The 22,893-nt window shown below is 37.3% G+C and overlaps 1 non-coding gene across 1 annotated transcript; it reads left to right on the top strand.

Annotated features, from left to right (window-relative positions):
* Positions 1 to 18,750: 18,750 nt before the first annotated feature.
* On the top strand, positions 18,751 to 18,856 carry LOC118601067. The gene has a single exon (XR_004950169.1). It is a non-coding gene; the product is annotated as a U6 spliceosomal RNA (small nuclear RNA).
* The last annotated feature ends 4,037 nt before the right edge of the window (positions 18,857 to 22,893 follow it).

The following is a 22,893-nucleotide window of genomic DNA, read 5'->3' as shown; positions in this document are numbered from 1 at the left end:
CTGCATGGGCTAGCCAAGCAAAGTAAATGAGTGAAGCATGGCATTTTGATGTAAGGCCCAACATTATGTGCTACCTCAACCTCTGGTGAAATCGGGAGAGCCTCACATGGCCTAACCAAGAGTTCTCTTCCCACTCTGCCCCCACGGATAAGGTTCCCTAGCCAAACAACCCTCCTTATCAAGCTGACCAGGTACGTATCCTGATTATCCCTGAGTACGGAGTTTCAGTTTCCTGCCAGCCTACAGAATTACCCAAATGAGCCAAGCACATCTTCCACCAGAACCGAGGGTGCCTCATCCTTTTGATATTTAAAGGCCTGCCTTCCAAAGCCCCTGCTTGTTCACTCGAATCCTAGTGCAAACCTCATGTTGCCCTGAATGATATGAGGGGTCCTCCTCCCTCCAGGGCTGTGTGTATACGTGATTTAAAAACTGCTGTCGTCTATGGCCATGTTACTCTGAACAAGCCTGATCCTGGCTGATCTCGGAAGCTAAGCATGGTCAGGCCTGGTTAGTACTTGGATGGGAGACCACCTAGGAAGACAAGATGCTGCAGGCATAAAAAAAATACCTTTAAAAAAATAAGGGATTGTAAGCTGACAAGGTTCTTGGAATCTGTGAGGTCAACCAAGGGTTGCTTCACCTGAAAACCAAAAAAAAAAAAAAAAAGAAACTGCTGTCATTTCATTTGTCCAGTGTCAGGTATTGAGGGTGCAGCCCTAGGGTGGAAATCCCTCCTCCATCAATGGGGTGCATAGGAGGCAATTAGAACAGGTATGGATCTGGCATGAAGAAAACAGCTGCCAAAAAAGAGCTGAAACAATACTTGGCCTTAGTGCCTTTGAGCTGGGAAGTGGCGAGGACATGGAGGAATGGGCGGTTTGTGCCACGACTTAAGCAGGCATCTGCTTCAGCACTAGTCTATTGTTGCCAGGCAGGAATGAAGACCCAGAACAGTCAAATCCTCAAGCGTTCAAGAGACACTGGATATCTGGATTTTATGTTTCAATCTCCCACTTTTTAAAGGCGTTCCTTCCTCCCTTCCTTCCTATCTTCTGGGATCAAATAAAATCCATCTAGAGTGTTTTTGTGATTTTGTGAGATGCCAGTTTGTAACCTCTGTCCTAGAATTGAAGTCTAATATGCTACTCTGACCCCAACGCCTACATAACATTCTGCCATTGCACCTTTAATATCATGTGCTTTTCCTCCTAACACATCCTAACATTACTGATTTAAATGAGGTTCAGCATACCCTTAAAATTAAACAATTTAGCCATATTTATCTATAAGTCCCCATTATATACTAGGGTATTCTGTTTTTTCCTCCCAGCAATGATTAACCACACTGAATTTTATTCTGGCCACATTCCATACTCCTTCAATTACTAGGTTCATGTTGGATTTTAATAATATCCTCCCAGGCAAGTACTTCTCTCCCACACTCAGCTTGTGCTGTTCTCTCCATTATATCATTCCAAATATTAATAAAAATATCAAGGATCATAGCTTAAAAATAAGACCTCTAAAATACTTGTTATGTTCTTCTCAGATTGACATGACACAAATAATAACTTTCTTAATTACTTCCAGGAAATCATAGAGCATATTTTTTCCAGGATGTCACTTTTCAAAGACTGATAAACAGTAGTTTCAGAAGAATTAATAGAATTACTATGGAAATAAACAACAGTTCTCTTTAACCATGCCACATCATTTTAACATGCTTGATGAATGTAAATATTTAAAAGAAACACTTTTGAAGCATATTCACTCATGCAGTCATCCAACAAACTTTTACTGAGCACCTACTATGCGCTGATCACTATTTGAGACACTAGGAATATATTAGTGACCAAAATAGAATGAAATTCCCACTCTCATTAAGTTCACACTCCATAATATTAAATAGAATATAAAATCAGCTATATTTGTTAATTATAGCTAGGTAAAATTATGTAAGCCGATGGACACAATCAGAAAATAATACATAAAAATTAAAATAGTGGGTATTGTTAGAGAAGTTACAGATTATGACTTCATTCAATATAAAATCCATAAGTTAATAATAAAAAAAAATTTTTAAAAAACAACTCATTGGTCATCTATCAACTCTGTTAGTGTACCAACTCATTATTCTGAACATTGATAAATAAATAAAATGATCATTGCCTTAGTCTGCTATAAAAAAAAAATACCACCAATTGGGTAGCTTATAAACAACAAAAATGAATTTCTTGTAGTTCCAGAGGCTAAAAGGCCAACAAGGAGTATAAGGAAAAAAAAGTGACACATGCCTTCAACAGAGAATACCACAAATTCCAAATCACCTGAAAGTAGAGAAATAGAACTTAAATTCCGGCATAGCTCTCATCACAATGCAAGCCTGCGGATATACAGAGTATTGGCACAGGAGGCTTGAGAAACTCTGAAAACAATAAAGAAGTTAAACAAAATATAAACAATATTATCCCTAGAAAAAGTCCAACGTAAGTGACAAAATACTGAACACAGATTCAAGACCTGGTAGTACATGGCACCTGAGACAGGGAAGGGGCATACAGGCCTCCGACGTCCTTTTTGAAGAGTCTACTAAAGCAGGAGTCGGCAGCAGCCCATGGGCCAAATCCGGCTTGTCACCTCTTTTTATATGGCCTACCAACTAAGAATGTGTTATATTTTAAAGGGGTGTACAAGATGAAGATGAAGGAGGAAGAAGGGGCAACCGCTGCAAAGAGTGTATGTGGCCCGCACAGCCAAAAATATTTACGGTCTGGTCCTTTAGAGAAAAAGTTTGCTGACCCCTGACCTAGAGGGTTTGTCCAAGCAAGAGATGAGTGGAGAAACATAAGCAAGCAGACCTAATGAGCATTTCAGACATATAATGGTAGAACTAAGAATAAAACAAAGGTAGGGACGGCGTTGGAAGAAAAGTATGTGAATGTGATATGTTCTAACGTAGAAAGACTGAACCAATTTAAAAGTCTTCTATTACACAAATCTTGGGTGAAATGAGATATATAAATGCAAATTATAGAATCTCTGAAAAATGATGATGAAAACTGCACATCAAAATCTGCAAGTATGTTTGAAGCAGTGACCAAGGACAGACAACCTGTATCCTTTATTGTAGGCTGAAAATAATGCTGACCCCCCCCCACACACACACACCCACAACACACACATACATTTACATCCCAAACTCTAGAAACTGCGAAAATTGTCTATAAGGCAAAAAAGTCGTGATTAAATTAAGGATCCTGAGTAGAAAAGTTTATCCTGGATTATCCAGATGAGCCCTAAATACCAGCACATGTATGCTTATGAGAGAGACATAGGGACACAGAGACTAAAAGGAACAAAGGTTTGTTCATTTGTTTGGAGAAGAGGCTTATTCCAGGAGTGTGGGCGGGGGGGGGGGGGGCGGGGGGGAGGGGGGAAGGTACAAGATTAGCCTGCAACATCTTTTTGTATCAGAAAATGTACATAAACAAACAAACAAACAAACAAATAAGGGAGTATTTCAAAGGAACACAAGAGTCATTTTGAAAGGACTGCCATGGGCCAAATCTAAGATAACTTGATTATCAAAATAATGACATTAATGGAGTATAACTCATGCTCCAGTCCTTAAAAAAATAGGAGTGCTATAAAATGCTTGTTGAATGAATGGATGTTGAAATACACAGCCATATATATATATATATGTATGTGTACACACACAACACACACACACATCTTTGTGTATTTGTGTATTACTATAAATTCCTAGAAGTCAAATTTCTGGAGCAAAGCATACATGCAAATTTTAAATTGCCAATATCCCTTCAAAAATATTGTACCAATTTACTTTCTTTCAGCAACACATGAGAGTGTCTAATATTCACTTTTTAAAATTTTTAATATGGTTACAATGGTATTCCACTAATAATATTGTGTTATATATTTGTTTCATGAAGTTTTCGGTGCCTTTGTTATGTATTACAATAAAAAACAATTTTAAAAGATTTCAATAGTATACTAATAGAGAACGTACTTGAAGAAATTCAGCAACTAAAATAAAAGTGAGAGTAATTATTGGATACATGAAGTATCCAATACTGTTCTTACACAAAGGTAGTACTGCAGTTTTCTTGACCACGCTGAGGAAAGGGCTGGATGATAGAGAACTAAAACAACATGTAAAGTGTCCTAGAATTGCTCACATTTAATCCCAAACTAGCAAGATCTAGCAAAAGCTTTAAAGAAAATGCCTTTTAAAAAGTTAATATTGCTTTAATGTATCTTTATGTGACTCATAACTTTGTAATAACTTCTTCTGAAATAAAAGAAGGTAAGAGTATATTAATAGATAAATTCAAATGCTTAATTTCTAAGGACTAAAGCACTATAACTTTGTTACAATAACTTCAATAATATTAACAATTCAATAATATTACAACATAATTTTAAGAACCCTCAAAATTAGTAAGGCTAAAACTCAGAAGATATATTGACTGTAAGTGAAGGACAAAATGAACATGGCAATACTCTGGGGTCTAATCTTCAACTAGACAAAGATCCTGTCTTCTTCCTTTCTTTTTGTTTTGTTTTAGGTTCTGTATTTGATTAATTTCATGGCCACAACTAAAATGTTTATAGAAAAAAATAGTGGATATTTGAAATCAACAAGCTCTCCTTTATTTTCTGCAATTTTATAAAATCCTCAAAAAGAAAGTAACAATTAGACTGGACCCCATGAATGCTCAGTGAAATGAAAAGTAAATTTTACTAAAAGGAGACTCATGAAGGAAGCAAATTCAACTATCTAGTACCAAGACAGGCTGCAGGATTCAGTCCTAAAAGTCAGTCAGATCTGAGCCACAAAAATCTTTTGGGGTCCAACTCAGAATCACAAATTAGAAATTCAACGATCATTTATCCATACCATTTCTCAGTTTGCTGGCAGTACCAGGATTCTAATAAAATAGTTCAAAGGTTCTTTGAACAAGTTCTTTAGCTAATATATCTGAATATGGTCCCCCACAGCTGCTAATGGTTGCTGAGCATGCAAAACAATCCAAGTCCATTAAACAACTTTTTTTCATATATATATAAAACAAGTATATCATTATTTTCCAAACTGCTTACTCCATTCCAGGGACACATGTGGCCGAGTCTATCTTGGCAGCTCAGAGTACCAGGCAGGTGTCCACCCTGGACAGGACATCCTTCCACCACAGGGCCACTCACACACACACACGCGCGCGTGCACGAACTCAGACTGAGACAACTTAGACATGCCAGTTCACCAGACATGCTCATCTTTGGGATGCAGGAGGAAACGAAACTCTGGAGAAAACCCACACAGACATGCGGAGAACATGCAAACTACAGACAGCCGCCCTGGCCAGGACTTTTTTCCCCCTCATCAACCTTACAATGAAACATTATCAGAGGGCATGCTATATATATCAAAAACCAATGAAGATATCTGTATGTTTTAGAAAAGTCCTCCGATGAATTCTGATACTCTGGGGGCCCAACCCAAAGTTGAGAATCACTGAACAAGGAATGCTCGAAGAGCTTTTGAGAACTTCTTCTACTGTTTTCTATAATATTGCATTTATTTGCTACACAGGCAGTCGAGTATTGGCTTATTGGCTGAAACTCTGGTCACTTGGGTCTAAACTGTGTTTTATTTGGCTCAAATTGCCAAAGGTACATAGCTGGTACTTAGCATTAGTTTTTAGATACAGAGCCAATGCAGTTTTATTCTATTTATTTTATGCTACCACCTTTCCATTGACGATAACTAAGTCTCTACACACACACGTGTACATATATGTATATGTACACACATTACACATACACATACACATCTATACATACTTCTTGATATAGTCAAAAGAACATATGTAAGTTTTAAGCAGAATAAGATAAAGAACACCCTGCATGACTGACAATCTAAAAAACAGAACATTTCCCAAAACCTGTATCTGCTTATGTGCCCTCTCCTTATAAGCGGAAATTGACAGAATATACCTGGCACTGTTTCCTAATTTCAATGCCGGTACATTCTGTCCCTTGTTTTTACTTCTATTAGCCATTTCTAACAGATTTGGATTAGAGTCCCTTGAGTATTCATTATTGACTGATGGGTTCTGTCTGTATATTAACAAGTAAAACTGACCTGTAATTTCCTTTTTTCACACTGAGCTTGTCCGGATTTTGTATCAAGGCAACAGTGGCACCATAGAATGGGTTTAAGTTTTCTATTTTCTAAAAGAATTTGTTTAAGTTTACTTCTTGAAAATTTGATAAGACTTGCCTGTAAAATAATCCGGGCCTAGAGATTTCTTCACGGGAAAATTTTAACTGCTGTTAAATTCTTTAATAGTTTTAGAATGACTTGGGCTTTCTACCCGTTTGAAACAATTTATTTCTAGTATCTGTGGAAGTGGTTAATTCTGGAAAACTTAGAGCACATATCTCTTTAAATATTGCCTAACCACCTTCACTCTATTTTTACTTTCTGGGACTCCAATTACATATATGTTAGATTTCCGCACATGTCTACTCTTTTTCAGATTTTCAGATTGTTTTTATCCCTCTGCTGTGGTGACTACAGACATATCAAATCAGCTGTTAAACCCACTCGCTCACTGAGTTTTTAAATTCTGAACAACTATATTTTCCATTTCCAAATATTTCTCTTTTATTTTCAAGTATATCTATTTATTGTTGCTTATTCATCTTTGCAACTGCGTCCATTATTTTTAAAAAATATTTTTAGCATAGCTGCCTTACATTCTGTAACTGACAATTCTGACAAAGGAAGTCAATGGGGGTCTAAATCTGTGGTTCATTTTTCCTTCTGACTCTCATGCATAGCAGCTCACCTTCCAACATGCAGAGCGACCTTTGACTGTGAAATGATTGCTTTATCAACAAAATGAATTGTTGAAGATTTCCTCCAGAGAGAATTGCTTCTGCTTTTCCTCACGTTGGCTGGCTGTCTTAGGCTCAGTGCGTCAGCCTGGACATCATATCAAGGCCCAACATCTTGACAGTAGGCGACTATTGACATATACTCTCAGGGAAACTCTGCTTCATGCTCTCATTGTTCCCTACCCTCCTGGTTGTTATATTTGTAGAGAGAGGATCCTTGGAGATTTCTACTACTCTTATGAGACCAGAGATGCCTGAGAAAGTGTTGCCTAGAGAGCCATACTGCCAAAAGCAGAAATCTGATTGTGGTGGTTTATAATGTGTGAACTTGGTTAAGCTGAAACTGTTTCTCAAAATCCTCTCCTGTGTTTGTGGATCTGAGTTGACCAAGAAGAACTTGTGTGAGATTTAGAAGGCAGAAATGAAGCAACAGCCATTACTCTCTGAAAGCCGTTGGAGTCCAACATGGTGACAGAAATATGCAAAGGGGCCCTAGAGAACCGAGCTTGTCCTTGCTCTCCTCTGTTCCATGTCCAGTTCTTCCTCCCAATTACCAACACTGTTGACCAATAGCAGCTCAACACCTATGACCAGACACATAGGTAGTAGCTAAACAGCTTCCCACAGACCTGAACATGAGGTTCCCACATCATTGGACGAGCTTAGCTTGTCTATGCCTGCCTGCTGAATTTTTCTCCAATTATCTGACTCCTCCCCACCCCAAACCTTCATTTCCCCAACTCTTTCCCAATTGTGTAAGATCTAATTCCTATAAAAATCCCTTATCCCATAGCACTCAAATGTCTCTTCTCTTCAGACTGAACTCTAATATACCCCCTAAGTCTTTTTATTTAGCTTAATCGATATATATATTTTTAAGCCCAAATATAAAGCTTTTATTTAACCAATAAACTTTTACTGTGCCCCTGCTATATGCTAGGCACTATTCCAGCCTCTGAGGACATTTTAAAAACTGCTTTCGGGGAAAGACAAATACATAAGAATCACAATGTTTTGAGGTAAATTAAATGATAGAACTCTGCACAGATTCAGAAGAGGGGCCTCCAATTCAGCTGGGTTTGTCAGAGAAGACTTTCAGATGAATGGAGTGTTGAAATAAGTCTCTCAAACTTGACAAATTAGGGCATCTTCTTTAAAAGGGTTAGGTGTGCTCATGAGCTGTGTATTGACAATTATTCACCACTTTTTGCTATCCTAACTCAAAATATCCTGTGCTGCAGCAGTCTGTGCTATATTTAGTTTGCAAGTAGTGATTTAGTTTTATCAAAACAATATTTGTCACATAAAACTAAAGTTGTTAATTTAGAATTAACTGGTTTTATAGTTCTTTAATTTGTAACTATGTTAGGTTTTATTAGACTAATAAAAGAAATTCATACTTAGTTTATGTACATACATATTTAAGTTACATTATCATATAACTAATTCAAGTCAACACCAGATACTATAAAAAATTTTTTTCTTTTGGAGAAATCTCTATGTTGCTCATGAGGAATCATCCTTAAATACTTTCTCTCCTTCACCATCCTACTCTCCTTTCCCAAGAGACGATCACCACGTCATGCTAATTCAACACCATGAACGTTTCTTCTTCTTGTCTCCATCTTAATTACCTCTGTCTTATCTGAGTCCCTCCAAAAGTTTGTCATCCCAGATCTACAGGCTCAATGCGAGCTCCTTCACATGGGGTCTCTGCACTGTGTTCTGATCTTCACTTGGTACAAGTGTTTCATTATATATCAACCTGTCACTGCTCTTCCCTCATCTATGCATGACAGTTTATCACAAATGCATGTCCCAAAAACAACCATCACAGACAAGAAGCATACACGGGCACTGAAACATGGTGGCAGAACTTAGTTAGAAGTGGTCAGCTTGATGATCAGGAACATGTTTATGTTACTTTTTTTTATGTTATCATCAAAATAAAAAAAAATTTAATTCTTACAATTTACTAATGAACAATCCCTTCTCTGCTGTTGAGTAAAGCCCCAGCAAGTGTGTGGGAGAGCCACTCAAGCCAGGCTATACCCACGAATAAGGGATCCTCAGTGAAAAGTCAAAAAGTTTTGATAGCCAATAATGCTATCAAATGCTATCAGTTATTAGGAATGATTTCACTCAAAATTAGGAGAATTAACTCAAGAAACTATAAGAGTTATTAAAACAGGGTGAGATGTTATACTCATTTTACCATCTTGATAATAATTATAAGGAGTTCCAATAACTCAAGACAGTGCATTCAAATGTTCTGCTTTCCCCCATTCTCCTCCACAGCTCTTGTACTTGTGAGCCTAAATAATTGCTTTAGAATACCAATGTTATTCCCACATGCCACGGATAGAAAATAGTCCTGCAGACCTATAACATTTAGGTGACCTGCTTCTTCAAAGGAAAATGCTAACTCTATAAGTGGGGCAATAATTTTGGAATGAAGTGAGGTGCTGAACAAGATAGATTCATTCATTCATTCGTTGATCAAATATTTATCAAGCAACAATAACATGCCAGAAACCATTTGGCACTGGGGACCCAGTATCTAAAGTGAACAAGACAAAGTCCCTATACATTCAGCAAAGACAGATGGTTTAATAAATTAGCAAATGATATAAGTTCTGATATAATAAATACTATGGAAAAAATAAGCCAAGGTAAAGAAAGAGAGCCACTGGAGGTGGCTATTTTTGGTAGTCATCCCTAGGGATTTTCAGATAACTAGCAAACGTTTCCTCTTTGCATCCAGGTGTTTGTACTAAAAATTTCCAGCTCCCACTCCTAACTTCCATTCAGATGTTAAGAGACTGAGGCTCAGACTTAATATCCAACCTCTTTGTTCCCCTTAAGATCACACGGGAATGGCTGGCAAACATTTCCATAGAGTTACTGAAAACAAATGTAATAATTCCAACCACCTGTTATTTAAACAGGAAACTCAAATCTCTTTTGTTGTAATAATTACTAAAAAAGCTTCTCATTACAACAGATCTACTACACTGATCAAACAAAATATGGTCTTGGATATTACTCAGCCATATAAAATAAGAAAATTCTGCCATTTGCAACAACACGGATGGACCTTGAGGACATTATGAAATGTCCTCTGAAATAAGTCAGACAGAAAAAGACTAATACCATATGATCACACTTATATGTGAAATCTAAAAAATAAACAAATAAACAAAATGAACTAATAGATACAGAGAACACACTGGTGGTTGCCAGAGGCAGGAGGTGAGGATGGACAAAATAGGTGAAGGGGGTCAAAACATACAAACGTCCCATTGTAAAATAAGTTCTGTGACTAGAGTTAATAATACTGTTTTGGATAATTGAAAGTAGAGTAGATAACAGTTCTCATCACAAGAAAAAAAATTTGTAACTGTGTCGTGATGGATGTTAATTAGACTTATTGTACTGATTATTTTGTAATTTATATGTATATCAAACCACATCATACACCTGAACTCATACAATGTTACATGTCAATTATATATTAATAAAAATAAATAAGTTTCCAACAATGTGGTCTTACGCTCTGAATTCAACAGTGGTTGAGATCTGGAGATCTAGCACATAGGACGAGTCAAAAGTTGTCTGAGAGTGAAATGATATTCAGGTCTAACACCTCTGACCCTGGCAACTCCACATCTTTCCAGGACACTAACCAACTTGCAAGGTATAGTAGATACCACATGGTCAACACAGGCTCCTAAAATTCTTCCAATAGAACAATCAAGAGTTCTGGCAGTTTATGAACTGATAAGAGTTCCTATAACTTATAGTTCCCTAGGAACTTTTATTAAGAATAGTCCTTGAAGAAGGGAAAAATGACTTAGATAATGGAGGCTTTGTTCATCTCTCTTGTGACTAAATCAAACAGCAAGTCAAGGCACCTGAGATCAAGGTGAACAGAAGCACTACAACTAGGGAGAGAAATAATCAACCTGCAACGGTAGAAGGTAGGAAGGGGCAAAGGCACAAGGCTGCTCAGTCCGGAGCGGCTGAGTGGGACAGAGGCTACGGCAGCTGAAGACACCTCTTAAAGGGGCCATGTCCACGAGCAGACTTTTACGGTGACAGCCCTGCTCACTCTGAGCACCAGCACAGGGTCGAATACTCAGTGGGCACCAGGGACTTTCATGCGGACACTGAGTTGTCAGAGCAAGGGCCAGAAGCAAGGCTTTCCTCTTGGGCAGAAGTGCTGGCAGTATCTATTGCTCCTCTGGCGAGCCCTTCCCTCTCCCAGTGTGCAGACACGGCCACCTTACCTGAGAGTGATCAAACTGGGTAACAGAGGTCACTCCACCCAAAGGATTCTCTGAAACTCCGCCTCCCCCAACCTGTGGTCCCACACGAGCCACATCCAATTGTGCCCTTGGCAAGTCCAGGGTTCCTTGCTGAGCAGAGCCAAGACTCACACTGGTGGCAGCAGTTCTTGGTTTCTGGTGTGGTTTCTTGAGGCAACTATAAGCACAGCATCTGTCTATTGCTTGCTGAATCTTAACGGGTGACCCCAGAGGAACACAGGCTGGGGCTAAACTTGGCCTGCAGCTGAACCTCTCTCAGGACTGTGCTGCTGAACACCTACTACACAAAGTCACACTAATAAGATAAGGAGAGTTAGGAGCTTTGCTTAGTACACAGAAACAGACACAGAAAGGCAGCCAAAATGGGAAGAAAAAGAAGTAGAAACCATATGAGAGAACAGAACAGAGATTCAGGAATAATAGAGTCAAACAATCTAACAGATGTAGAGTTCAAAACACTGGTTATAAAGATGCTCAATGTACTTAGGGGGAAGTGTAGAGGAATTCAGTGAGGACTTCAACAAAGAGATTTAAAAAAAACATAAAAATGGAAATGGAAATTATAAAAGGGAACCAGTCAGCAATGAAGAACACATTATCTGAGATGAAGAGTATATCAGAAGGAATAAACAGAGTGGATAAATAAAAGGATCGTCAATCAGAATGGCAAGGAAAAAAGAAGCTAAGACTATAATAATAACTTAAGGAGACTATGGGACACACTTAAATGTAAAAGTATCCATGTCATAGGATTACCTGAAGGAAAACAAGTTGTAGAGCTATTTGAAGAAATAATAATGGAAAACTTCCCTTGCCTGGTGAAGGAAATAGATATACAACCCCAGGAAGCTCATAGAGTCCCCAATAAGATGAACCCAAAGAGGCCCACACCAAGACACATTATAATTGAAATGCCGAAGGTTAAATACAAAAAAATCTTAAAAGCAGCAAGAGAAAAGCAGTTAGTTACCTACGAAGGAGATCCCATAAGACTGGCAGCTGATTTTTCAAAAGAAACTATGCAGGATGGAAGCGCTTAGCACAAAATATTCAGTGTGATGAAAACCCAGGATCTACAACCAAGAATACTTTATTCAGCAAAGCTATCGTTTAGAGTCAAAAGACAGATAAAGAGCTTTCCAGATAAAAATAAGCTAAAGGAATTTATCAACACCAAGCCAGTATTACAGGAAGTGTTGGAGGGACCTCTTTAAGAAGAAAAAATATGTATCAAAAATAGGAATAAAGAATAGTAATATGCATTCCTATCAACAAGTACCTCAAAAGGAAAAGAATTAAATACTCTAACCAAAAGATAGAGTGGCTGAATGAATAAGAAAACAAAACCCCTACATATGCTGCCTACAAGAAACACACTTCAGATTAAACGACACACACAGACTCAACAGAAGGGGATGGAAAAAGATACTGCTTTGATAGACCTAGAGGATATCGAGCTGAATGAAATAAGTCAGATAAAGACAAATATCACACGATTTCACATACATTTGGAATCTAAAGAACGAAATAGACAAAAATAAAAATGGAAATAAACTAATTAACACAGAGAATATTTTGAGGGCTACTAGATGGAAAGGAGGTTGGGGGAGGAGTAAAAGGGCAAAGGGATTAAGAAGTGCAAATGGATAGAAACAAAATAGACATATACCATAAGGAAAATAGTTAATAATGTAATAAATATGTAAGGGGGAAGAAGGGTACTAGACTTAGTGGGGCGATCACTTTGTAAATTATATAGATCTCTAATTACTATGCTATACAACTGAAACTAATATATTATTGTATGCCAGCTATAATTGAAAAAAAAACCTCATTGAATTGTACAATGTAAATATGAGCAACTAATTGTCTACTATATTTCAATAAAGCCAAAAAAAAAGAAAGAATAGTTCTCAGATGATAAACTTGTTAGAAATGCAAATTATACGTCCATGTCTTACAATGAATCAGAAATTACGGTTGTGAGGCCCGTCTGTATTTAACAAGAGTTCCAGGTAATTCTGATGTACGTGAAAGTTTAAGAACCACTGATCAAAGACATTCTGAAAAACACTGTCAGTAGTAAGAAGCAGCAGCACAGTAGTAAATAATCTGGTAGAAAATACACCTAAAAATTCTAAGAATATGGCAAGCTGATGGAAAAAGTAAATCATTGGACTCTTCTTTGTTTGTTTCTTTTCTAGGAATTGGATGCCAGGAACATATGGAACCATTTAGTTCTCTGGTCTAAGTAGCTAGGCAGAAAATGGGTCCCAATCTGGGCAAAAGGCAGGGTTGTTGCTGAGGCCAGAGAAGCAACTACCAAAAAAATGTTCCAGAACACCACCTGATTTTAATATTTTATGGTAGAATTGACAATTCTCACGCTCCACCCCATACCATGACACACTGAGAACACATCCATCTGCTTTAAGCACAATCCCACCCTTTCTGTAAATTATTTTCTTGCCCCCCAAATATGGCACACATTTAAAAAGACGTCATTGCAGTTTATGGATCTGCGCTTTTTGCAAATGCAAGGGCCCTTAATTGCATTCACAGCTGTGGCCTTCCCGTGCTAGAACATAAGGCTGTCAGTAATGCTTTCTCTTGAGAGCGAAGGAGAAAAGCCTCCTTTCATCCCATGTTATAAGTGGCTTCCATACGCTCTCAGATTCCAACGGCACAGAAAGTCTGGCACCTTGGTACTTAATCGATAAAAATAGAAAACGAAGAATAACAAACAAACAAAAACAAATTACATCCTCCGAGATAACTGTCATTACTAACTAAAAGAGAATGGATGACATACTTAGTAGAGAAACAAAGAACTTACAATCAAACACACCTGTGGCCCCAGTTTCAGAACCCTGAACGTGTCTACAAGAAACCCTTTCTGGGCTAATTTCAAAGATTAATGAAGAATTGGATTCTACACTAACCTCAGGCATCTGTGAACTCGAATGTCAGGCAAAATGATACAGACAGCGAAATTCACCTTCGGTGCCCCACGCCTCGCCTACTTCTTTCTGTAATCCTCTCCCACCTCCAGGTAAACCTTTTTCACCACCCACATTCAATCAGTCAAATTATCCCACCTTTGCAATGTCTCACTCGTCACCGTGACCCAAATGTCTAAGGCTGGGTAAAAACAACATTGTCAGATTTCATAAATGTGCAATGATAACTCAAACTAAAAGGAGACATTCTGTCACAGGGAAACAGAGCTTGTCAAAGAAACTCATCTTAAAATTCGGTAGCTCTCAAATTACAGGCTAGAGAGCTTTATTTTTAGATATAAGTTTTATAATATGTACTGCTTCTCAAAAACTAAAATTTAAAAAATGGTACTTCTTTTTGAAAAACCAGGACAAGTATTTTACTACTATGGAGCCATTATAATTTATATTTACCACTAATAAAAAAAAAATTCTATTTTTAAAGAATTTTAATTTTTAGACTCTATTCTGCTTACTCTTGAAATTGAACATCGGTTCATTTTCTGCCCGGCGAAACCCTTTGTTCTTTTACCATGTCTAAAATAAGCTAATGTATATGTCTTCTCCCTTCATTAACAATTGGTAAAATTGGACATACTGACTTCATGTTGCCTTCTGTAAAGTCAACATTCTCAACATTGCTCTCAAGTTTGTTTAAACATATCTTTGAATATAGGTACATATATTTGAAATATATATATATTTGAATAGTACATATATTTGAACATGTTTTTTAATATCTTTGAAAATACATCTTTGAATAGTCTACTTCTAAGAGTCTAGTTTCCAAGTCTGAGATTTACTCTTCTGCTATCTCTTCTTTTTTGTTTTTTTTTATCCCCTTCCATTTCTCCCTGACAACAAAAGGTCTAAGGAAAATAAACCGAGGGTGAAAATATTTACAGGTTGTGATTCAGAGAACTTCCATCCGGGACTCCCACTTGAAGGAAAGTGTAAGTTTCAGGACTTTCGTTGACTAGCTTTGTTTTCCCTGCTGGCCTTAATGTTCTTTATCATCTTGCTGGTGGCCGGTCACCCACCCCACTCCCCACCGGCCCCCACCTTCACCCCACTCTGTGTGGTAACCTCTAGGCTGTGCCAGGAGGAGGAGAACAATCAGTTTATGAGGACAGGCGAGAACGGCATGCCCCCAACGCTCCTGCCAGGAAAAGCAGACAGCAGTACAACCCGCCTTGGCTCTCCCCTTTCCCTCCAAATTACACCATCAGATGATGTTTATAGGAATGGAGTAAAGCCCTTGGACAGAACTCAGTTGACATGCCCTGTCCGAGAAGGGGAAGTATTTCCACCAAGACCTAATGAGAGGAAGGCCTCTCAGCCTGGACTGGGGATTGGTGGGGGGACAGCCGGAGTCAGGTGTTTTCAGGGACTGGTAGTTTTCCGTCAGACAACACACAGCCCTCCCCAAAACAGCCCAGCAGTGTTCAGTCCCGTAGCCAGAAAAGGAACAGATTGCAATACAATACAGTGGTTAAAAAAGAAATCCGCACAACGTAGTGGGAAGGAAAGACTCTTTTATAAAGAAAAGAGAGGAAGCTACAAAGACAATAAGAAAGAAAAAAAGACTCAGGAGGAAAATTTCCAGAGACTTGGAAGGGAAACTATAAAACTTAGAACTATTAAAGAAAAGAAAACTGTATAAAAGGTATGGTCTAACAGTGAGTTCTTAAAAGAGAAGGCAAAAAAATGAATGATGTGTTTAAGTCTTCGAGAGTTATTTTACAATTCGCTCATAAAAGTAACACAGCAGGGTAAAGAACAAAAGGGTCAGGAGGTTACGCAGGAACAAGGACCTACCTATGGTACGGGCTGATAAACATCAAAATGAATTATTGAACAGTTCTGGAATTTAATTATTTGGAGAACTGTAAACACTGAACTTTAAAAATCTTTATCATACAGCACTTACTGTTGGTTTAGCACTTTATAGTTACTCGTCCTATTGTGTGGGGTTGTTACAAATATCAAATAAGATAATATACCTGGACAAGACTAGAAAACAGTTCTTCTAGTCCTTTCCGTTAAGTCAGAGTTGAATGAATGCTCCCCACTCTCAACTGTTTTATAAATGGTATCCGGCTCAACCCCCACAACAATCCTGTGAGATTGATAGGAAATATAATCATGTTCTATTTTACACCAAGGCTCACGGAAGCCGAGACTGTAGTCCTTGGTCACCAAGATAGCCGCTAAGATGGTGTGAAGCATCAACTCCCTGTAAAAGCATTTTTGAAAGATATTAGTACTGGTTTCCACTTCAGAAAATTCATTCAAAATAAGCTTTATGATAATAAGAGTGGGAAAGGAAAGAGAAGAATTCTTTGATCTAGTTCGTTTACTTGGGAAAACGGGTATATCCTGTGACATCTTCCTAACGTTTGAGTATCTGAGGCACTTATTGTGTTTGGGAATAGGTGCCCAAGTGTTTTCCTACAATCACGCTCAACCAACAGAGCTGATAAACTAAAACATACTGTGTTGCTTTGACTACATTGAAACAAAAAGCTGCCTTTTCACCATGACAGATAACCGAAATGAAATATTTTCTTAATAAATATTTTTGGTTTGCTAAGCCGCACAGCCAGCTTTCATATTATGCATCAAAACAGACAGTCTTTTCCAAGTCTTTTTTTTTTTTTAAAGCACAGCTATTTTGTAAATAAAACATTAGGCAAACAAAAACCTGAGTATCTCGAAAGGGCAGGCTTGAAACTAAGCTTTGATTACTGATTCTAAATCCATCTACTATAATTAATAAGGTAATGTCAATGACATAACTGAAACTTCTTATATAACAGTAAACTTGAGATTATTGGGCTTTTGATTATTCATTCGAGTTATAACAAACTTCTATCCAAGATCATGAGAGAAGGCAAAGAAACCCAATGTTACACTGCTGTTCATGTAATAAAAAGCTCTGCATAAAAATACAGGAAGAGAAAAGGAAGTAAATGGTAGGGAAAGAAACTGACAATCCTGTGGACCATACATTTAGACTTTCTTAATCTGAATTAGTTTGCATAGCAGATAATTGTGCCCTTAATTTAGTAAAATGGAAACTGATTCACAGAGTTATTAAGTGATACGTCCAAGATCATAAATAAAAGCAGAAGCCAAGATTCGAACCTAAATCTCTCAAAATTCCAAAGCTCAAAAGACCAGAGTCACATGAGCTTGCACCTACCTACTTCTCCCAGCTGCTCCTCCACCCTCCTCACTCAAATGCTCAGGCTTCAGCTACTCCAACAGGACAAAGTCTTTCTTTCCTCGGCACAACTAATCTATTTTTACTTTTACTTAGAAAACTCTCATTACCTTTTTCTCTTGCTAGCTCTTTCTCATTTTTCAGTCTTTGATAAAAACAACGCTTCCTCAGAAAATGGTGCCACAATCCAAAATATGGTCCCCTGGTATACGTCTTCAATAGCACTCAAGACTTTCCCATTTCACTCATCATGTTTCGTAATTACACACTTAATTGTGTTTCCTCCTTTGATGATACCTTCCCCACTATACTATTAGCTTCAGCAGTGCAGGAATCACTTCTGTTTGCTCTACACTCTCTATTTAGCACAGTGCCTAACACACAAAATACTTTCGAGTGAATGAGAAAGTGAGATATGGGAACTGCCTAAAATTATTCATTATCTAAGGTGCTCCCAAATGCTCTACTATCTAATAAGGTTAAGTCAGTCAGGAGCATTTAGAATTTATGGTGGTAGAAGACTTCTTCAGGATTTTACTGGTGTGCCAAAATGAGATACTAGCAATGAGAAAAGAAACCATTACCCACTTTATCAAAAACACATGAAAAAGCAATGGGAAACGTTATGGCGCTGAAGCCCCTCACCATGCTGGGAAATCAGCAGTCACCTGGGTTTGATGGTCACTCCCTTTGATCAAGAAGCCATGGCTGTTCCTCACTAGTGTCACAGTCATCATAGCGTGTCGGTTCTGGGTTACCAAAAGACTGTCTGTTTGAACCACATGCCTAGTCTCTTTACCTACTCTTCAACATTACTTACTGCAAACTAACCCAGGCTAATCCTGTCAGGTTTAATAAAGGCACAGGCCTGACCTTCCAATGATATTTCTGACTTTTATTCTGGGCTTCACTTAAACAAAATTTGCTCAGGTTACTTCCTGTGGATGAAAAACTAATGCACTCTAGTTAAGCAAAGATTGAACGGCAAGTCAAAATTCTTCAGTTTTCATTCCATTCTGTTACCACCTCGCTATGTACACTTGGAGACCAAATAATTTTAACTCCTCTAATTTATCTTAACTTTCCCATCTGTAAAACTACGACCATCACTCTAACAGAGTTATAGCTAGTCTGAGGGCTTGTAAGATTCTCAGAGACATCTGGGTGACTGACCCTTGCTCTAACTGCAACTCTAAGATCAGAAAAAGTCTTAGATGAGACTGTGCTAACCTGGGGGAGAATTAATATATTAAAAAGAAAGAATGTGGTGCTGACTTCCAACACATATACTAAAAATTTAAATGATACAGAGAAGATTAGCATGGCCCTTGTGCAAGGACAGCATGTAAATTTGTGAAGCATTTCATATTTTTTTAAATGAGAAATAAAAAGAAATAGTGTTTTGATGCTTGTGTACACTGTATTATACCAGTCTCTATAGTCATATGGCATAACACCAATACTGATGATCATAAACATCCAGCTGGGTTGGGCTAGGGTGCGGTGGGGGATGGTTCTGCCCATTGCTCAGTGACACTTCCTACAAGTCCCGATGTGATCCTCAGTCACTCAGACTAATCATATACAGTGATGTTGAAGTCCTCTTTGAGAGATCCTGAGGCGTATAGAATGAGACCGTCATAGGAGAACACTGGTGATCTCTCTACTGTGTATCCCCCTGGCACTTCTTTCCATCTATATCTTTAGATAAATACACCTTACCAAAGAAAAGTATTCAGTCAGTCCTTCCCATGCAATAAATGATGCACTGTTTCACTGACACATTGACAGATGCATTGTTTTACTCTGCATTGTTTGATGGAAGGATTTGTTGTATTCATCTTTGTTTCTTCAGCATCCAGCATGGAGTGTGACCCTGTAGACACTCAGTTAATATTGCTGAGGATATGAGTGTTCAGAGACTGAAATGACAGCTGTATACAGCAGCCATTCTTGTACCTTCTCTGATCAAAAATCAGTTCCTTGGCATCATGCAGGGGAAGGAGGACATTTAACTTTCTTCATTCCAATGTAAAATGTACCAATTATGAGAATGTTCTTGTTTTTGTGGACTTAGAGGTGACCCCCAAGAAGCAAGAGCCCCTCTATATTGTTATCTTTCTAGAGTAGCCTGGCACTAAAAGCCTGCCATTTACCAAAAATCCTCCTAATTTATGTGTTATGTCTCTTGATCTACCCATGAAGGTTGGGCTGAAATTTGTCTATTAACCTCTAGTCCTTAGTGCTGTGTCAGAAAACTGACTGAGCTTTTAGTACAGTGGAAGGCAATATGGCATGCTAGAAAGTCCCCTGTGAACTTGGGATAGTTCTGATCTTGCTAGTAACTGCTTATCTGGTCTTAGGTACCTCATTTGGCTTCTCCTAATCTGTGTTCTCATTTGTAAACTAAAAGAATTCAACTAGGTGCTCTCTCACACCTCAGTTCTATCACTGTATGGTTCCAAATACCATACCAGTATCTCAGAGTTGCTTACTTTACCTAGAAAACCAGTTACTGCTCAAAGGGAAGATGAAAGCAAGTGTGATATTCATTTAATTTTTTAATTCTATAGTTTCAGCAACTTATGAGTACCTTTAAAGTCTGACTCTTAGTCAATGTCTGAGGGGACACGTTTTTATCTCTGAGGGTACTGGGTCCACCTTCTTCATCCCCATCACCATGAGGTAAAAGTGGCAACACCAAAAAAAATTTTTTTTAATAAAAATAAAAAGCCAACTTTACTACCAAAATGACTGAAATAAAAAAAAGTCAAAGAAAAAAATTTTAAACCCAAAACAAACACCAAACAGTAAAAATCCAGTCTGTCAAATACAGTAATTTGTGATTGACACATCACTGTTGAATTACTTCAACTTGGTTACCAGCATGTCCAAGTAAACCAACATCACTGAGTATAGAAATGATCATCTCAATTATACCACAATCCAAAACAATTTTATAGACAGAAGGACATGTGTGGTTCCAAAGAATTAACAGGAGCAGATTAGAACTTTCTTTAGCCTTCGTAGGGATATATTAGCCTGGCAAACATCCCTTTAATCATAAACAACTTTTGCCTAAAGGATTCAAATTTACTAGAATACTCTAAGTCATCCCTTCCAAATCTATTGCCCAAACCCTAATGTCCTAAGGCATTCATTGTTTGTAATTGAACTAACTTCTCTTTTTTGCATCTAGAAATGTACTTGCCATGTACCATCCTTGGAGGAATTGAGACAAGAGTCACTCAAATCATTTTCTGAAATCCAGTTCAGAAAGGCTGATTAAACAGACTCGGTACTCCTTATACCTCACCTCTTCACAGTAGTAGTTTGGGGCCTCCCAAGCCACAAAAATATGCCTTGCCAACATGACTGGAGTGGGTCTCTGCTTCCATAGGTTTATTTATTAGTCTTATTGAACTCCTTTAAATTTAATATTACACACAGGTGTGTGTGTGTGTGTGTGTGTGTGTGTGTGTGTGTGTGTATCTTTATCTTATTTGTCCTTTGGTTTTTCTGGGTTTTTGTTTGCAATCTGTCCAAACTAGTAGACTTCCATAATGCCTGAGATAATGATTGCACCTATCAAAAACATCATAAACTGTGTATTTAAGTATCGTTATTCTGAAATTACTTTTAAGTGCTACGAGATACATTAAATTAGTAATTCAAGTAGTCCCATTGAGATTTTACGTATATTTGAAAAAAATAAAGATATAAAGTCAATGAGTTTAAGTGAACACTCATAGTCCTAAATTAGAATTGAAAGTACCCACATAAAACCATAATGTATCTGATATATATTATAGAAAAAGAAAATTATCCCTAGTTCTACCCAATAAAGGCTTAGAAACAATAACCAACCCAGTGTCAACAAACACCCCTGGCACCTAGATTATGATCTCTAAATACCAGTTCCCACTAAAAGAAACCAGAGTTCTTTGGAGAACTAGTTAATTCCACGTCTTGGGCAGAAAATTTCTAAGATGAGCCTGAAACATCTTGTCATACCAGAGAGAAAGGAAGCTATCAAAGACTACTAGAGTTGATGTCAAAGGAACTCAAGAACAAACTAGAAATGGCCTCACAGGCCAAAAATATGCCTAAGTGAGCAGGAAGGAGGACAATAACTATGACAGACTGAAACACATCAATTATGCTAAAATCCAGGAGTTTTTTATAATACTGAAAACAAAACCGACAAAAACAAACAAACTTAGTCACCTTTGGAAGATACAAGGGAACCAACCTATTTTTAAAATTTTACTGTAGTAAAATACACATAACATGAAATTTACTATCCTAAACATTTTTAAGTGTATGGTTCAATGGCATTTAGTACATTCACATTGCTGAACAACCATCACCACCATCTCTAAAACTTTTCCAACCTCACGAACTGAAACTCCATACCCATTAAATACCAACTTCCTATTACCCCTCCCGTGTCAACCTATTATTTTGAACTGGTAAATAAAGGTTAAAAATGAAACATTTATCTTGTCTTTCCTATATGACTTATACTTCAGGATAACCAAATGAAAAGATTCTCTTTTTGGAAGTATTCCAGCTAATACATGAAGAAGGAATATTAAAATTAAGAATATTACCATTTTGTACACCCCAATAAATTAATGAATCAAAACAATGATTACAAAAGAAAACATTTTATACCTCCTGAGGCTTCAAAGTACAAACCGCCACCTATAAAGTAATACACACACATATACACACATGACAACAACCACAAAATTATCTGAATCTGATCAAGCCTCTATAGCTAACTCTCAAATATATAATAATGCAGAGGACAGAGGAACATATTTAATGGCACCATGGAGATAGATACAATCAGCAAAACCCAGACCATAAAAAAAAAAAAACCACAGAAAATCAAATGTAAACAAATTTTTTAAAAAGATAATTTTAAAAGGAAGATAAAGAGAAAACCTATATATCAAAAGAGACTTAAGAGACACATCAAACAGTTATAATTGTATGAACCTTACTTGGATTCATAGTTTAAGCAATGTAAGCCCTAAGTGGCTATGATGATAAGAAATTAATAATTTTTTGGTATAATAATATTAATGTGGTTATATTTAAAAAGAGAGTCCTTTTCTTAGAGGAAGATCTTTGGAGATTTAAGATTATAATATCTGTGATTCCTTAAAAATAATTATGGGTAAGGGCATAAAAGAAAAGAAAATGGCCATAAATTAATCATTGTTCAAGCTGGGTAATACATAAAAAAGTGTTCACTATAATATTTTGTTTACTTTTTGAATATGTTTAAAGTTTTCCATAACAAATTGTTTTTATAAAAAAGGACAAAAACTAAAACCCAAAATGAAACTCTTGGGCTTAATGTATAATTTGAATTAGCTTTGGTCACATAACAGTTTTT

Source organism: Rousettus aegyptiacus, unplaced genomic scaffold (genome assembly GCF_014176215.1).
Source record: "Rousettus aegyptiacus isolate mRouAeg1 unplaced genomic scaffold, mRouAeg1.p scaffold_m13_p_3, whole genome shotgun sequence".
Taxonomy (NCBI): domain Eukaryota; kingdom Metazoa; phylum Chordata; class Mammalia; order Chiroptera; family Pteropodidae; genus Rousettus; species Rousettus aegyptiacus.
The sequence above is the reverse complement of the archived record's forward strand: the minus strand, read 5'-3'. Positions and strand labels throughout refer to the sequence as shown.